Source organism: Ochotona princeps, chromosome 2, assembly GCF_030435755.1.
Source record: "Ochotona princeps isolate mOchPri1 chromosome 2, mOchPri1.hap1, whole genome shotgun sequence".
Lineage (NCBI taxonomy): Eukaryota > Metazoa > Chordata > Mammalia > Lagomorpha > Ochotonidae > Ochotona > Ochotona princeps.
The window spans coordinates 38,872,602-38,889,578 of NC_080833.1; the positions used below are offsets into that span (position 1 = coordinate 38,872,602).

Below are 16,977 nucleotides of genomic sequence, written 5' to 3' on the forward strand. Positions count from 1 at the left end.
AACCACAGAGCATTAAATCCCAAGAGCAGAGTTCTTCTGAGCATGGGACCCTGTGTTACCGCACTGGCCTCACACCCAGGAAGCCAGCCTTGTTGGCCTCATGCTGGGAGGTTATAGACTGTGGCTTTATTTTTTGATGAGATTCAGTGTCATGGTGGGAAAGTCCCTGGAGGGTCAGCTCTGCCACTTTGTGACTGAGAGCCACTATCTCCTTGTTGCCAAACATGTCTTTCTTTAACGGTTTCAAATGTAGCAATACAAATGCAAAGCTCCAAGGCTTGTTAGGAGCTTCAGGCTTCTTGGGCATCATTCTCCAGCAGCTCAAGCAGCCAGAGATTCTTACTCTGCCACATCAGTCTCCAGTCTCTCAATCCTTGGCTCCAGGATGTTAAGAGAGGTTTAGGGATGGGGATGGCAGTCATTCAGACTGTGATGCCAGCAAAGTGCTGTGGATCCCTGGGACACAGGCGGTGCAGTTCAACATGGAGAGTCTGCCGCGAAGGCTAAAAGGGTTTCTTGCACAGGATACACTGTATGCTTCTCCACAAACAAAACTAAACTAGAAGGTGGGATTTGAGATATTTCTACCATGAAGAAATGTGAAGTGTTTGAAGGGACAGATCTGTTTACCCCTGTGGGATATTATATAATGCATGTAGATGTTCAAAAATATCACAACTGACAGTTTCTATATATCTGCTCAAAGTTTTTTTAATACAAAGATTTTAATAAAATAATTCCTTACAGGCTTCTCTGTATGAAGAAGAGGGAAGCAGGGCGTAGAAGACTAAGCAGAGGTTTGTGAATGAGGAAGGGTTCAGAGGTAAGGATGCCTGTGTGTGCCTGGGAGTTGTGAGTAACCCTGCACAGCTAGGCCCAAGGACAGAATGATGTGGGAGATACCCTGCAGAGGGTGTGCTGCACAGTCTTCTGTGGCCTACTTACGAGTTTGCCTTCTACTCTTGAGACAACTGAAAGTCACTGAAGGGTTCAGTGATAGAGAGAGACACCTTGCTAATGTTTGCTCTTGGCCATGAAGTAACTTGTGAATAGAGAATGAGAATGACTCAGTGTAGCTTCTCTCCACTGAAGAAGCAAACAGGACAGGTGAGAGGGAACTACTGTTTGTGGAAAGTTCACTCTGGCCCAGATCAGCTATAGTCATTTCATGTTCTTACATTAGCAACCCTATGGGGAGCTGTGAGAAACTCCCTCTCTGAGATGGGAGTCGAGACTCAGTGAGAGCAGGATTCTTTCTGAAGATCACACAGCCAATAAGGAGGCAGAGGCAGCATCTGCCTTGCTCTATGCCTGCAGCATCTTATCCCATGCTGCAATTGGACAGTATCACTATGCTTTTCAAGCAATCCAAACAACAAGAGCTTGTGGGGAGACCACAGCCTTTGACAAGACTGGACTGCCTTGAAGCAGTGAGCATGCCTTTCCTTCAGCCCCAGCTGATCCTGGTGACTTCTGCTAAAATTACCAGGATCTCTAACAATAAGCCTCTCCTCTCTGTGCCTCTTATGCCTAACAGACGGTAGGTGATAAGTCCCTATTTGCAGAATAAGTGGGCAAACGAATGAGCAGATGGAGACCTCTCTATTTTCTCTTGGAAGCCCATCCTGCTTCCAAACGAAAGCCAAAGCAACCCTTGCAGTTTGCAGGAGGAGATGTGGTGAGGGTGAGGGCTTTTGGGGGCGGGGGACACACACTTCTAACATCAGAACCAAATTCACAGCCAGTGGTACCCATAAACAGCACCAGCTACTCAGGCTAATTTATGTTCACACTATGGTTATCCTGGCCTCTTAAGCCCAGAGCTCTTTACAATTCCAAAATGATTAAAATCATCACACAAACTCGTATTTTCCAGTTTTATTAAAAGCACTAAAGCGGGCAGTGGTTTCTGCCTGTCAACAGAGAGCTATTCCCAACCCACAGAGGAAAAATTTTCTCTTTAGCTGGCTGGGGTAGACTCCCTCACCGTCCATTCTTGGCATTCTTCAGCCCCTCTACCTTACCATTCTTCCATCCATTAAAGCACTTAGCCCTCCAACTCACTTCTTGCACACTATGGTCTGCTCCACTCAAACCCTTTGCTTGGATTCTTTTCACTTTTAGGCACAGCCTTACGTGATCTCCAAAGCCCTATATGATCTTTAGATCCTTTCAGTGCAGAGTCACCCATCTTTCAGTGGATGTTCTCAGGTTCACAAAAGCACCAGGATTCTCCCGCCTGTGGGCATGCTCCTCTTCCCGGCCTTTGCCATTAGCGTTTCCTGGGTCTGGGAAGCATTTCCTTCTTTTCTCCACCTGGCGAAAAACTATTCTTACTATTTAATATCTAATTCAGTATTTATCTCTCCCCAGAAATATTCCTGGACTTTGTCAGGTGGAGTTACTCTTCTTTTCTCTACCTAAGCCTGTTCACGTGCACAGCATGTTGGATTGTGAATTCTCATCTATCTGTCTTTTCCAGTGTGAGCTTAGGGCGCGCAGCCTGGCACAGAGTAGGTACTTACTGAAATGTTGTTAGATGCATGGGCCAATGAACTTCAACTAAAACACATTTTCCTGGCAGAAGCAACACTGGCATCTGCATAAGAAAAATATTTATCTAACATTGCTTACTATTTCACTGAGAAAGCCATGTGAAGAATGCAAGATGCAACACGTGTACCTGCACTGGCGTTCACACGCCCTGCCTTGCACCAGGTCACAGTGCAGGGGCTTTCCCTGCTCCCTTCCATGAGTTCACTGGAGTGCTCACCTACTCAGGGCATCACTCAAATCATTTTTGCCTACCTTTTATGTATCAGTCAACATTCCCACTCTAAATGGATTATTCTTACCAGTACTAAAATGATCATGCTTCCATTAAAAAACAACAGCAAACTCTTGATTTCACTTCTTCTCTTACTGTTTCATTTTTCCCCCTTTCCTTGAAACAGCTATTTATATCACACTTTACCTCTTCCCTGTGGTATTCCTTTCCCACAAGACCTTTGCCACTCCCAGAGCCACTCACACTGTCCATGCCAAAGGCTCCATGGCCTCTGTGTTTAGTCCATCTGTCATCACACCTGACACAGCAGTGGCATTTGAGCCTTCCTCCCTGCATCTTTTTTACAAACCTGACTCTCAGAATATCACATTCCTAGTTTTCCTCTTGTTTTAGGGGCCTCTTTCTACAACGCCTTTGATGGTTTCTCTTCCCTTAGAATGTTTGATTTGGGGATGACATCTCAGTAACTGAAACCCTCTTCCTCTTCCTCCCTCAGAGGTCTCTACCAATGATCAAGAATATTATACTGCTATTATTTTAATAATCTGTACGATTTTTAAAATTTTCTAAACATGAGTGAAATGCTCATCATTCCATTTGATTATTGTTTATAGCTCTTTCTTATATCACCTTATGTCATTATTGAACAAGGGTCTTTGTGCTTTTTACTTGCTGATCTCTTTATCCAATAGAACATTAAGCCATGGACTGCAATGTGAATTAAAATCTGTTATCTCAAAAACTAAAAAAGAAAAAAAGAAGGAGGGAAGCAATAAAAAGAAAAAAGAATGAAGGAAGGACGAGTGGGAGGGAGGAGGGTACTATCATTATATTCTGAGAATTGTATCTACAAACTACGTTGAAACTGGTCTTGTATTAGCATGAGAAAAATAAAGTACCAAACAAATAGAGACCTATATTCAATCCTTCCTTGAATCATGTTGGCTTTGGCTTTGGCTTCAGAATACATACAAACTCTGAGTGCTTGTCACATCCCCTGTCACTGGGACTCTAGTTCCTAACACCATCAGTTCTCAACTGGGTTATTGCAATCACTTTTTGTTAGGTGCCTCTGCTTCAACTCTTGGCACATAGAGCCCCTTTCAGAATATTCTCACCTCCACAATTCAGTAGTCATGGTGGAACAACACATGTAACTAAGCTCGAAAGCCTCAACTGGTTTCTGCCATGACCTGAGAGCATAGGATTTCTATTGAAATCCTAACTGCTAAGGTGAAGGGATAAAGAGTGGCAGGTGTTTTGGTCAGAGCTTTCAATGCAGTCCCTTCCTCCATGTGCAGGTACAATGACACAGTTCTTACCCATGAGGGAAGCAGGCCCTCACCAGATACTGGATTTACTGGCACCTCCTGGAAGGCTTCCCAGGCTCCAGAACTGAGAGAAGTAAATGCCCATTGTTGATAGGCAGTCCAGTGCATAGTATCTTGCTATAGCTGTCCAAATAAACTAGGACAGCTCCCATATCATCATGGTGGAAACCGAAGCCTGTGCCACGTGCACAAGGACTCCACACAGCACCATTACCCTGCTAACCTGTTCTCCCTTTTGTTCTCCTATGCCGGCCACTGGCTCTCCTGCTTCTTATGCAACACACCTGCCATGGTCCATCCTAACGCTGGCTGTGCAGGTGTCTTCACGTCGTTCCCGTTGATGCTTCCCCATACTCCTTACTTCCCTTAACTGCTTTGTTGTCTTCCTGATCACTTTAGGGTGAGCATTTTCCTGCCTGATTCCTTCTTCTTTACCCATATTTACTAATAGTTTTTGATGTTGATCTTGGTTTGCATAATAAATTAAATGATTACCTTATACTTTGACCCGTAGATTTTACTTATGTATTTATTTTGCTTAGGTATAATTCCCTTTTTAGAATGTCAGCTCTGTGGGAGGCAGGGAGTTTTACATGTTTTCCTCCTTTCCATATCCCTAGTACCTATAGCAATGGTCAGAGGCAGGTCCATCTCTGGTTGTCTTTTTTAAAAAGAAGATTTTATTTATTTAAAAGTCAGAGTGACAGAATTGTATGATAAAATTTGAAACTTAAAATAAGAAATTAAATCAAATAAAAAAGGCAGAGTAACAGAGATAAAGGGAAAGAGAGAAAGAAGAGGAGAGAGATAAAAAAAGAGAAAGAGAAAGAGAAAACCCATCCTCTGTTTTCTGATTCACTCCCACAATGACAACAGTGGGGCTGGTCCAGGCTGGAGTCAGGGCTGGTTCTTGTGCGTCTCTCATGTGAGCGGCGGTGGCCTAAGTACTTGGGTCTTCTGTTGCTGCTTTCCTTGGTCATTAGGATAGAGCTGGGTTAGAAGTAAGTAATGCAGCTTGGACTTTAATCCATGGTCAGACATGGGATGCTAGCTTTGCAGGCTGTGGCTTAATGTGCAAAGGTGCTCTCCTCCCCTACTTCTTATTGTTACCTTTCTTTACAAAGGACTTCAACTTGTTTTTAGCCAAATGGACACACTGTTAACCTAGGCCAGACACTGTGAACCCACTGATTTTTAACAAAGAAACCACAGTGGACCTATTTGTGAAATTCCTGCCATGGGGAATCTCAGAAATGTGATCCATCAAATTCAGGCTCATGGCAAGGAGGTAATACTTGGAACAGCCCTATAGCACAAAGAAAGACATTCTTTAAGTGTAAACACTTCTAACATCTTTCCCGAAGCCCTGCCCCCTCCACGGCATAATGACTGTGTTCAGTGTCACGGGGAAGAAAACACACATTAGCCAGACAGCAGGTTTCGGACGCACGCCTGTGACATTATCTCTAATCATATGCAGTCTATTTAATATCCGCTTTTTTGTGAGCTTCACAACTTATAATTATTGCCAGCAGGAAAAAAGAAAGAAAAAAGCTAGGGGAGCCTTGGAAGGAGTATAGATAGGAGGAAAAATTCTTCTGATAGCAACAAACCATGTTAAGAAAGACAGGCCAGAGCTTATTACAAAATTTTAGAAACTATATTTGCATTAATGTAAAAAAAATGAAATGCAGGTAAGCTGAGAGACTGTGTAGGCAAGGGAGATGCTGTAAGACTTTCAGACTTTTGTAACATTGTGTGCCCATAAAAGCTGGAAAGTAGCTAGTGATAAATGAGAAATATGTCACATTTAGGGTTCAGACCACAGATTTCATAAACCCATATCATATTTTAAAAGCCTTCCAGAATTCACAGCTGAACCTCTTCATTACTGAAAATGGGAAAGGACCTTCTGTCAGGATTGCACTCTAGCCCTCTTGATTCAGTGCACAGCTGGATCCTCTGTGGAAGGCAACTCTACCAGGGGATCTTTGATCACATCATCTGTGCTTGATTTTGGTGGGAGAAGTTTCTTGTAGGCTTGCAATTAGGACAATAGAATGGCAGAGGGGTTCTGAGAACATCATGGGGCTGACACAGGAAACTCTTCTAGATCTAGTGACCCTCACATTGTGGGTCTGCTCTCTCCCCCCCTCTCTCTCTCTGTGGTAAGTGTGCATAATAGTACATGACAACCTACTCACAGACTTGGGCTGTAACCATACACCAAAGGCTGTGGGGAGAATTAAGGCCCACAAAGAGTCAGGTTTCACTCTTGCTTTCTTCCTATCATGTGTGTCTACCTCTTTTCTTTGGCTCTTTATTTAGATTTTTTTTTAAGATTCATTTATTTATTCACTTTTTTAAAAGAACGTTTTTTACAGAAAGAGAAGGAGATATGGAGAGAAGATCTTCCATCCATTGATTCACTCCTCAAATGCCCATAATAGCCAGAACTGAGATAATCTGAACCCAGGAGCCTAGAGCTTTATCTGGGTCTCCCACGTGGGTGCAGGGGGGCATTCTCTGCTGGTTTCCCAGGCCAGAATCAGGAAACTGGATTGGAAATTGAGCTGCTGGAACATGGACCAGTGCCCATATATAATACTGGCACTACACAGCAGAGAATTAGCCTACTACAGCACTGTATTGGCCACTCTCTTATTTAGATTTACTCATCCTTCAAGGTTACCAAGAAGCTCTCCCTCCTATATCCAGAAGACAAGTGGTGGAGATACAACGGTTAAGCCTCCACACTTGAGTGACAACCTGTGTCATCTCCCAGAACTCTCTTTACTGCTTATAAAACCTTAACTGATGATAGTTTTCACTCGTGAAAACTACCTTTGCAGTACATGGTGAGCATTAAATAATTCTTTACTATGGTGGGGACCAGTAAACTTGGATAAATTATTGGAGTTGGAATTTATGTAGATGGGGAGGTGGCTGTTGCTGTGCCATAGTAAGTTAAGCCTCCACCTGTAGCATTAGATCCTAAATGGAAACTGGTTTGAGTCATGACTACACTTCCAATCCAGCTTCCTGAGAGTGACTTGGGAAAACATCAGAGGCTGGCCTGAGTGCTTGGGTCCCTGCACCTGCATGGGAGACCCGAAAGAAGCTCCTGGTTCCTGGCTTTGGGTTGGCTCCATTCTGGCTGTTGCCACCACCTGGGGAATGATCCAGCAGTTAGAAGATCTTTCTATATCTCCTTCTCTCTGCTGATCTGCCTTTCCAATAAAATAAAAAGATTAATTGTGTAGATGATCTTGTATTTCTTCCTTTCATTCCTGCTCAAGCAATAGCCAGACTATTAGCCATTGCTTCTGGGGAACATTGAAGCAAGAATAATTAAAAGCTGCTTGAAACTAGCAGCTTCCTTGTGTTTTAGTGAAGGCCAATATTGTCTAAAGAATTTGTGAACAACCTCGAGGGGGCAAGGAGGAGATTGGGATATGTCTTTTGGGCCAAGATCTCTCAAACAGGAAAGGGTATGAAGATTTCAGCTGGTAAATTAGTCACCTGTAACTCACTGTTTGGCAACACCCCAGAGTGAGTTCAGGTGAGTGGGTAATGAGCTTAGGGTCTGGAAGACTCAGCAAAGACCCTTACATCCTCAGCAGTGCAGCAAGGCAGGGCACTGAAAACAACGGAGGTGGTTGTGTTGCTGTGACTTGATCTGGACCAACAGGCTCCTGATACTTCAATGTTGAGAGAGATCCCAAAACTTGTGAAAAAACACGAGGATGGGTAGCTGCAGTAATGACAGATGCAACTTACTAATCACTCCAGTGTAAACAGTTTTAACATAAAAAATAGATACATGTCTCACATTCTTGCATAAGCAGATTAAGATTTTTTACCTGTTTGGGTAAATAACAGGTAGAGATGATCAAGTCAGTTACTAAATGTATTTGATAAGTAGAAATCTCAGAGAGGGTCAGGCCACGGGGTCTGTAAGGATCTAAGGGCCAGGTGAAAACTGATTAAAGGCACAGGTAGTGTCAGAAGCAAGCGGCACTCAATGACCATAAATGACAGTCAAACGAGCAGCCAGTAGTTTGCAACCTCCAAAAGGGGTCTCACCAGTCTGACAATGCCAGCACCCTGATCTGAGTTTCAGCTTCTGTAACTCTCAGGAATACATATCTATTGTTTATAAGCAATCAAGTCCATTAAATTTATTACAGCAACCTGAACTAAGACTGGCACATGGGAAGGCAAGGAACCTGTCTAAGCTTTTGTCACACACTGGCCGTGACAGCACCAGATGTTAGCAAAGATCAAGGCGCTGGTCTGCGAAAGAAACACTGCTGTCGCTTCCAAAAATTTCGATTGACTTCAAAACTTGCGTATCACTTGAACTAGCAATTCTACTCAGGAAATTAGACTGATGAAATGGTTCAGATTTGGCTACAAGGGAAGTAATGTGTATTAGTAATAGTAATATTGCTTACCATAAACTGAAACCTTATTAGACATAGTTTAGGGGTTTTCTGTGTATTCTACTTTAATCCTCAAAAAACACCTTGATATTTAGGAGTAGGATTTTAGTCTGGCAGTTAAGACATCATTTAAGATGCCAGCATCCTCTATCAGGGTACCTGGGTCTGGGTACTGGAAGTCAGCAGGACTTGGGTCCCTGCTATCCACATTGGAGATGTGGATGGACCTTGTAGTTCTTGGCTTCAGCCTGGGTCAAGCTGTTGTGGCTATTTGAGCAGTGAACCTAAGGAAGATTTCAGTCTCTCTCCACTCTGCGTGTTTACCTCCATTTTTCTCTTTCTCACAATGAAATAAAACAAACCAATTGAAGCTGAATTCATTTCTCCCCCCCCTCAAAAAACTCAGATAATAGCTTACAATTTTTTGTCGTACCCCACATGCATTTGACTCCAAAGGCCAGATTTTTATGTTTTATACCTTCTCTGTAATGTCATAAAGTCATCTTCAGGAGCCCCAAAACAAAAATCTCATGCAGTAAGATGCATTCATAGAATAAAATACAATAAACAACTACACATGACACTGCAGGTTAATGTCTTGTGGCACAGTATACATTCAGAAAGGCTGAGTGCAAAACAACCCTGTGGGACTCGGTGTATTTGTATATTTGGAGTGGACAGGTAAATATAGAAAATATAGAAAAAAAAAGAAAAATTAACTCCTCTTATCTGGGTTGTAGGGTTATAAGTAAGTATTGCTTTTGATTTTCTCTTTATAATTTTTCTAGAATAAGAAAATTTAATAGGAAGAAAAAGGAATTGTCTGGGTTTATTGTTTGTTTTCTACACAGAGAGAGAGGTTTCCAGTAGGGAAGAGGATGTTCTGAACAACTGTTTTCTGTCTGCATTTGTTTCCTGTATGGTATCTTCACCTTGAGCTTGTGCTTCAGCAGATCAGCATCTATTTCTTCAGACAAAATACGTCTGTCTACGTAACACATGGAAATTGGCACTATCTCATTAGTAGAAAAAAAAAGAGTTAATTTTCTTGTAAGTAGCACAAGTACCTGGGCAGATAAGGCTGCTCTGGCTCCTGGGTAGCAGAGAAATTCCAAGACATTTCGCTCCTGCCCTGTAGCTAGTAGAATCTAATAATATACCTCCGTTTCTTTTTCTTCTCTCTCTCAAAGATGCAGCAGGTAAAGCTTCTGATTGAATTCCGTCTTGATTTCATTAAATATTCATAAAGGCCAATTAGAAGAGGAGAGAAGGAGGCCACGGGGCAGCCCCTTCCATCATCCTGTCAGAGGCTGGCTGCCACTCAGGCAGCCAATGACCAGCCGGTGGTCAATATGGCCACGATCCTTCCGCACACTGCCCTGCAGTCATTGCTCACCATCCCAGCAAAGGACCATGGACCAGCAGGAAATGAGTGGCAGGGGCCAGGCAAGGAGAGACATCTCATAATTCTGACATCAAGGTGCTTAGTATGTAGAACACAAAATGCAAATGCCGGGAAACATCCTCAATCACTTCTGGAATGGAAATCTTTCCCTAATGAGCGATGGCGACGGGAAACAGCTGATTACACTGAAGAAAACTGCTTGAAATTCGTAATCAATCAAGCAAGTTGATTTTAACCTTTTGTAACTAAGCCATCCCCTTGTTTTTAGCTTCCTGTATGGGCCAACTGGAGCTCAACTCTTCTTCCTGTTTTCCTTTTCCCACGTATCTTGAACAGCAAATTCCAATGGAGACCTCCTTGCACCCCTCACCCCCCCCCCAAAAGACTTGAATATGTGAGTATGATAGGGTGAAAGGATCCAATTTTACAGCTAGATGAGGGTCAGAGAGAGCAAGGGATTTGGCAAAGGTCATATGGTCAATGTCAGAGGGAAGTTGGCTTTCTCCCGGTAAGGCATTGAGGATATCATGAAAGAAAATGCATCAGTGGCCCAGAGTTCTAGGATTGGGACCCAGTTTTGCGATCTTGAGCTGTGTGACATTGAAACAAAGTGCTCAGACTATTTTAGGCTGCTACTTGCATATTCCAAGAGGGTAATAATTGTGCCAATAATAATGTCCTCTTCCCTGCTCTACAGGGTTCTTGCGAAACTCAAGCAATAACAAGGATTTAAGAGTGCTTTGAAAATATTTTTAAAATCCTATGATTATTACACATTGCCTTTCCTTTTTTCCAGGTCCCCAGGTTCTCCCTGTCTAAGCCACAGTCTTCAAGGAGTCAACTAGATTTTTTTAACACCTGGATTTGACTGTGTCATTCCCATATTTAACTCTTCCCACATTGTCCTCTGGTGAAATTTAAGCCCTAAACCTGGCATTCAGGAACCTTCACAATCTGGGAAACTTGTCTTTTCTGAGCTTGTTTCCTGGTTTATAAAGTGAAAAAAATTAATACCTGTCTTAGAAGACTGCAGTGATCATCAGATTTCAAATCTGTAATTTGATCAGCATGGTTTCCTGGCACATCAGAGTTGTTCTCTATAGCTTAATAACTATCTTATTAAGCTTCAAAACAACCCTGGAAAATTGGTGGAGAAGGAGTACTTTTTAGCTGTGATTCTGCAAGAGACATAAGAGGCCCAAACAGATGGAGACATCTGATTATACAAATGTCACTAGAATCCAGAGCTGAGGGTTCACCTTGGGCTTATGTGTGCATATGTGTGTGTTGGGGGAGGGATGTGCACTACTGTTCATGGGGTGGGGCTGCAGGTGTGGGGTTACCTCAGGCAGCCAGCATGAATTCATTATTTTCTGGGTATCTCTGCTTAGTTCAAAACATATAAGGTACCGTTCTAATTTCTAATTGATCATAAGACGTTGGGATGCAAGCCTGCCCAACTTCTCTTGCCTCATTTCAAATAAGTCAAAAAGAAAATGAGGCAAGGAGTGCTTCAGTTACGCTAAACAGTTGCCTGAATACAAAGAGAGGAAGAAATTCCCAAATAATCTAGTGTGTGTGTGTGTGTGTGTGTGTGTGTGTGTGTGTGTGTACCTGATTCCTCAGCTTCTCCACTGGGTCCTATTTCAAGGCAGTAAAGATAAACTGAGTGGAAATACATGAATTATTGCAAACAATTGTATTGTTCAGAGATGTTTTCCTCAAGACACATGGAATAGCCAGGTAGATCACAGACAGGGAGTCAAGAAACCTAGGTCTGGCTCCCCTTGGTTTAATTTTGTGTTTCTTGGTCTTTTCATCCATCAACTCCAGACCTTTTCTAAGTACCAGAGCCACCTTTGTAGTAAGCCTTTATATTAAGCAAAAAGGTATTTCAAAATTCTATTTTGTTAATTCATTAACACATATCTATCTATTTGACTATACTTTATGCTAAGTTTTTTAGGTAGAATATAAAGCTGAAAGCAGACTCTGCTCTCACATAGCAGAGTCCGCAGGGAAAGACAGACTTTTAAAAATAATCTAACATGCCCACTCAGATTTCATTTTTTCTTAAGTAAAAGGAAGGAAAATACTGGACATTCTAAAGTGTTTAATAGGAGGATCTGAGGCAGTTTGAGGGCAGGGATGTGGTCAGGAGTTTCTTGAAGATGAGACCTTTGGGTTTACAGACATTTGAAGTAAAGAAGGCAGAGGATATTTAAGTAGTCTGGTTTGGAGTGGTGCAGCTCCAGGGCAGAGCAAGCATGAAGGCTCTGAGGGAAGACGGTGTGGAAAGTGAAACAAGAACTATGATGCTGAAAGGGTGCAAGCATTCAGATCCCGTGGAGGGTGCAATCTTGGATATACGTTCTAAGTGTAAGGTACAACGCCATCAGAGTTTTAAAATGAAAATGGACATGCTCAGATTTATATTGCAAGAACACACATCATTAAATTCTAGCTGTATTTGTTGCGACAACTGGCATGTTAATTCTGACATTCCTTTAAAAATGTGAGGGGTTCAGAATAGTCAAAAGCAATGAAAAGGAACAAAGTTGAAGTTTTAATACTACATGATTTTAAACTTCATTATAAAACTAGAGTAGTCAAGACAGTGTGGTTTTGGCATAAGTGAATCCACGAAACAGAATGGAGTCCAGAAATAGATTATCACATTACATAGACAACTGATTTTAAACAAAATTATAAAGGCAATTCAATGGAAAAGGAACAATTTCTTCAAAAATGGAGCTGGACAACTGGCTACCAACATTGAATAAAAATTGTTTGACCCATACCTGACACCATCTTCCAAAATTAATTCAAATGGCTCCTAGGCATGCAGATAACACTGTAAATTTTCTAGAAGAAAACGTAGAAGACCTTTGTAACCTTGGATTAGGCAAAGGTTTCTTTGATAAGCTACCAAAATCAATCCATAAAAGAGCAGACTGATAAACTGGCCTTGATCAAAATTTTAAAACTTGTCATGAAAGAATCGTTAAGCAAATTGAAGGACAACAAAGTGGCCAAAGAGGAGTGGAACGAGGGAGAGTGAGGGCTACAGGATGACGTCTGGGCTTCTGCACTGCCCACCTTGTGCTACCCACTGAGATGGACACTGAGAACAATGCGTGCTGCATGAAGCCCTCAGCTCTTTCACCTTCTTCTCTGACTCTCATCCCAATAACCAGGTTTCTGATTCAGCCCTCATCTTATGTGTTGATCTCTCCATATATGGATTTGCCTTCTGCCATTAATCCTCCACGCTAGAAATCATAGTCATCTTACTGAAAGGGTCATCTATCAATTCACTCATCTACTAAATCTTCTTACAATACAAATCGTCCCACTGCCTTCAGAATGAAGTTCAATATCTTTGGCCTGGAACCTGTGAGGACTTGGCTGCTCTCCTCTGTAGTCATTGGATTGTTCCTGCTACCAACTGGATATAGTCCCAGACATACTGAATTGCCTGTAGCTTCTTGACTGTTTTCCTTCCCTCCTGTATAAGTGGATCCATCTGTTTGAACTCTTGTCTTGCCCAAGGCTTGGTCTGATACTTCCTTGATGTTCTTTAAGCATTTTGTGATTTCTTTTAACAGAGCAGGTATTCTGTGGCTGGTATCTGTCTAAAGGTGTGAGTTGGTTTCTGCTTTTAGGACTTCCCCCTTGCATCCCTACAGAGATCTCCTTTTAACTTTCCCCCAAATTCAGGGGTCTGTCTGTTTCTCTGGTACCCTTTGTAGGATTCTAAGCCACATCCAACATCTAGTGTGATACTAGTCAGAGTTTGTGGAGTGATGGCAGCCTCAGCTTTGAATTTCAAATTTTGCACCTACCTGTGAATGATGTTTCCAACCTTATTGACTTGACCTCTCTCCCACTTCTTAGACTCCCCCCATCTTCAGTGCACCTCCCCGTCTCATCATGTAGATCCACGACTTAGCTAAATGGAAGGCTATCATGGACTTCGGACACCAGGGATGACATCAGGACTGACTCTGGTTCAATATTTGTCCCACCTTTAGAGACATTTCCTAGACATGTTCTGCCTTTCATGACTAATCTAGTCCCATAGTTATTTCTTCCTCTTAGGTGTACACTGTCTTGAGTATCTGTGGACCAAATCAGTGCAGAGAATGTGGGGAGAAATACAGACAAGAATCAGTTGCTGACCTCAGGGAGCTCCAAGTGTGGCACTCAACAAGTTTCTCTCATTCCCTAACCCTATCTCTAAAATAATGTCTAGGTGATCAGAATGTAGAATATTTACTTGATGGTGTCAGAGAGGAGGTTTCTGATTGTACCTTTAAGAAGCAGTTTGTTGTAAAGCTTTAGAATTAAATTTTAGGAAATACTCTATGAGATATAGGTGTGGGCAAAGACTTCCTAGAAAAATCATCAAAAGCAAAGGCAGCTAGAACAAAAAAAAAAGTGGAACTACCTCAAACTAAGAAGCTTCTGTACAGCAAAAGAAAGAAGCAACATGGTAGAAAAGCAACCAACAGAGTGGGAGAAAATCTTTGCACACTATACAACACACAGAGGGCTAATATCTAGTAATATCTAATATATACCAAAAACTCCAGAATAACCATAACAACAAAACAAACTAGTCAAGAAATGGGTGAAGGAAATGAGCAAACACTTTTCAAAGGAACAAGTCCAAATGGCTAACAGACCTATGCAAAACTGCTAAAGATGCCTAGCAATAAGGAAAATTCAAATAAAAACAACATTGAGGTTCCACTTAACTCCAATGAGAATGGTCCACATACAGAAAACTACCAACAACACCTGCTGACAAGGATGTGGGGAAAAATGAACCCTGTTCCACTGCTGGTAGGATTGCAGGCTGGTGCAGCCATTATGAAGGTTGGTGTGTAGAATACTCAGGCAACTGAAAATTCACCTACCATATGGCCCAAGAAACTCACTCCTCAGAATATATCCAAAGGATCTGATGGTTGAAAAAGCAGCTTGCAACTTTGCATTGATTGCAGCTCAATCAGTGATTGCAAAAACATGGAAACAACCTATATACCCATTGAAAGAGGACTGGATAAAGAAACTTTGGTAAATCTACTCTATGGAATAGTACTCAGCTATTAAAAAGAATGAAAATCTATTGTTTGCATCCAAAAGGCCCACTGGAGACCATTATGCTAAGTGAAATGAGCAAATACCAAAAGGACAGATAACACATGTTCACTCTAAGAAAACTTCCATCACAAATACAAAATAAAAAATAAATAAAGGAGAATAAATACACACATGTAACCCCACAAAAGAAGGATGCAAATGAGGCCAGACTACCAGGAATCAAGGAAAATCAGTAGAATACTTAGACTCCCAATGAAACTTCTAAACATACCTAAACAACAAAAAATTACAGTCCCTACTATTGCCCATGCCGACAGTGTCATGACCCATGCAAAGAGCAAAAAGTTGGAACTACTTCTCTTTCATCTTTAATGTTAAGTGGTTTTCCCCTTGTGATGCTCACTGCTAATATGGCTCAGGGGTTGTTTTTCTCATCTTCTTAGGGAATGGCTCTTTCTTGTTTCAATTTGTAGTTTTTTGGTGTCAAATCTAATTATTTTGGCTGTGAATTTTACCTTTTTGCACTTCTCAGTCATTTGCATACTTTTCAATAAGTCCTTGTGATTCATCAATTGATAATCAATTGATAAGAGACTTTGATCGCCTGTAAGCATCTGAGATTGTAAATGTCCCTTTCAACATTGCTTTTGCTACATCTCATGGGCAATTGTGTTCTTGTTTCTATTGCCATTTCTTCCTCATCACATGTGTCATGCTGCAGCATTGATTTCTGCAAGAAGCTTTTGGTTTTGTTTTTCATCACTTTGGTGATGCATTGGTAACTCTGTAGCATGCTATTTAACTTCATGTTGATGACAATTTTCTGTTTTTCTGTTGTCTGCGTTTTAATAGAAGTTCAGTACAGACTGACATGTCCAGATGTGGAGAAACAGTGCAGTATGTCTCTGCATACAGACGAAAGATGGACTCCCAGTGAAATATATGAAAATATCCTGACAGTAGGATACTGGACTCTTCGACATTGTATATGCCTACAGTGTCAGAAAACACTTCGATAGCAGAATGATGGACTCATGACTGTTCATGAAGGACCACCCATTGTAATATTAGAGGGGAAATCAATAAGGATGGCAGAGGAGACGTAGGGAGCAAGATGGGTAATCCCAAAGCCTATGGAACTGTATCATAAAATAGTAAAAAAAAAAAAGAGAGAGAGACAGAATTACATTTCAGACATAGTTGCCTATATTTAAGCATCAGCTGAACACACTAACTTCTCTGTGTCATTGTGTCTTAATATATAAAATATAGATATAATAAAAACCTATCTTAGGGAGGGTATAGTGGCAGGGATTTAAGCCATTGGTTGGGATGCCCACATCCCATTTTGCAGTGCTGTTTACTCTCCCAGCTACTCTATGCTTCCAATCAAGTTTCCTGATATTGCATCTGGGAGTCAGCAGATGATGGCGTAAATCTGGGTTCTTGCTACCCCTGTTGGAAACTTTGATGGATTTCCTGGCTCCTGAATTTAGCCAAGTTTGGCTGTGAGTATCTGTAGAGTGAACCAGCTAATAAAGAATGTCTCTTCTCTCTCTCTCTCTCTCTCTCTCTCTCTCTCTCTCTCTCTCTCTCTCTCTCTCTCTCCCTTTGCCTTTCAAGTAAATTGATAAATCCTTAAAAACCCCCAACCCCTTTTAGGCTAATTGTAACAGTCAATTGGTCAACAAATTTTACCATGAGGTAAGAACTCAATAAGCACCATAAATAATAATTATTACCCACTAAGATCTGGGACCAGTTCTGATTTCTTAAAGAAGAAACAGAGAATTACCAAGATAGAAAGCATCAGAGCAAGAATTATTCCCAGTTGCAACATTCATGGGTTGCTCTTTCATTGAATCCTACCTCTCCCTTCAGTCGTACGCAGACTGTGTA

At 41.6% G+C, this 16,977-nt stretch overlaps 1 protein-coding gene across 2 annotated transcripts in view; it reads right to left on the reverse strand.

The window, feature by feature from the left end:
• The window catches only part of BEND5 (BEN domain containing 5), a 1,156,480-nt gene that overhangs the window by 297,118 nt on the left and 842,385 nt on the right, over nt 1–16,977 (reverse strand). The window lies entirely within an intron of this gene.